The sequence below is a fragment of the Bidens hawaiensis genome, unplaced genomic scaffold (assembly GCF_021521415.1).
Source record: "Bidens hawaiensis isolate Kalapana, Puna unplaced genomic scaffold, B.hawaiensis_p1.1 tig00022340_1, whole genome shotgun sequence".
In the NCBI taxonomy this organism is placed as follows: Eukaryota; Viridiplantae; Streptophyta; class Magnoliopsida; order Asterales; family Asteraceae; genus Bidens; species Bidens hawaiensis.
In genome coordinates this window covers 226,519-228,794 of record NW_027493483.1, presented here as the reverse complement: position 1 = coordinate 228,794, position 2,276 = coordinate 226,519, and the positions used below count along the sequence as shown (strand labels likewise).

The following is a 2,276-nucleotide window of genomic DNA, read 5'->3' as shown; positions in this document are numbered from 1 at the left end:
TTTATTACCGAAATTCAAACCCTATGCTGCTCATATTTCATATATACATATGAGTCGGGATTCGAACCTCGGACCTCTAACTAAAAGAAAACTTTAATAAAAACTTTTTGATCACCCCATCAAGTGATAATGACAACTTTGGATTACCTATAAGAATGTTAATAAAAGCAACTTTTCTCTAATTTTTCTAATGTTCTCATAAGTCATAGCTTATACTTTCTCGATCTCCTAAAGAATTCAACCCCTATAAAACCAACACTCGAACAAGAAACTCAATTCATAGACCAAAAACTTTTCTTCAAAATGGTTTCTACTTCTTCTCTTTCTTATATTCTATCACTCATGATCCTCACCATTTTTTGCACTCAAAACCCTAACTTATTCATCAACGGTGACACCAATTTGATCCAAAAAACTTGCAAAACAACCAAATTCTACAACCTTTGCATGTCGTCTCTCCAATCCGACTCAACCAGTCCACAAGCCGACACGAAAGGGCTCGCAATAATAATGGCCAAACTTGCAATGGCTAATGCTACAAACACCAACTCCTACTTATCATCCAATGTTCTTATGAAGAACCCTAATGACCCTCTAATGAAACAAGTATTAAAACAATGTGCCAATCGGTATTCGGCTGCCAGTTCCTCGTTGCAAAACTCGATTCAAGATTTGGGATCTGAACTTTATGATTACGCGTATATGCATGTGATGGCAGCTTCGGATTATGCAAACTCGTGTCGTAATGCGTTTAAGAGGTACCCTAATTTGGTTTATCCACCGGAGATTTGAGGCTAGAGAGGAGGGTTTAAAGCATTATTGTGATATGGTTATGGGGATTATTGATAGTGTAGGGTATTGACATTCATGTGTTCTTTGATTTGCATGGTATTTGTATCATTTGTTTCAATTATATTGTATGTCTTGTAGTCAAATGATGGTTAATTTGTCAATAGTTTTATTAATTTGTTTTACGTTTTTTAGGAGGGATGGATATGTTGTTTTACTTTTGTCTCACGTATAGTATAAGTTTAAAATATATAAACAGGGTCTAAATAAGCTGAACTTCAGCTCTCCCATTATATTATTATAGCTATATGATATTTATATTTATTTATTTATTTTGAATAACAAAAACCCAGGCATATGAAATCACTCTTACAAATAGATCACCCTTATGTCCATATAAATGCATATTTATACACCTAACACAATATCTATTATTGTTTTTATATCATACTTATCAACAACATTATTTATTTTGTATAACTTTCTTATATTTAATGGGTATTTTATTTATAGAATTCTATGTTCGTTTAGTTTGTGAGTCTGGTTAAATTTGGTATATAATCAAAGCTAGCTCAGTCTCATTTAAGCTTACTCACTTAGATGGTTAATTAGCTCAATTCGAGTTTTTTATGAGCTGGTCTCAAGTTATGAATGGGTTGATTCGTTTACATTATTCACACGATACGATACTTTATACTATGTTTGAATATTACATTGACGAAAGCTTTAATATACAAAATAAGGTAGCATATCTTACCCTTTTTAAGTGGGCTACATTTTATTTTAATTGAAACTATATTTAAAAACTTTGTAAATAATGATTCCGTACATTACAAAAATACGTTTATGTCGGTTGGTATGCCGTTTGCGTGTCCCACGTGATACGATTAAGTTTAATCCTAAATCACGTGCAACCTAATCCACGATTCCACGCATAAATTTGAGAACCTTTTTAGTTTTTTCTTTTAATATGTTGTGTAACTGGTAGCCGCGGTCTAACTGTGTGGTCTAACTATTTTAGGCCTAAAGCAAAGGAAAAAAAAATTGGGGCCTTATCGAGAATTAAAAAGATAAGATTACAAAATTTAAAGATTAAGCGATTGTAGTGTTTCATATATTAAATTAAAAAAATTCAATTTTGTTTTGAAAAGGGAATTTGATTTATAAAATATAAATCATAGGAATATATAATAGGGAAAAATTAGAAACACGCGCGTTGAATAAACCATGACCAAAGAAAAATCTTTAAAATACTTGTATCCTCATAGAATCGAACCCGGGTCTAAAAATGAAAACTTTTAGAAGGCGGGAGCCTTATACCTTAGCCACCGGAACAACAACTAGTATTGGTGTTTTCTCATTAGACTAATTTTAATATATATATTTTTTTGGTATATATAAATTTTTTTAAACTTTTTAATCGGGGGCCTAAAGCCCTAGCTTCATCCAAGATCACTCACTATAGGGCCGGCCCTGGTAAGTGGCGC

The 2,276-nt window shown here is 32.3% G+C and overlaps 1 pseudogene; it reads left to right on the top strand.

Moving 5' to 3' along the window:
- The first annotated feature begins 216 nt into the window (after window positions 1–216).
- LOC143565440 (cell wall / vacuolar inhibitor of fructosidase 2 pseudogene) lies at window positions 217–827 on the top strand (annotated as a pseudogene).
- Window positions 828–2,276: the final 1,449 nt, after the last annotated feature.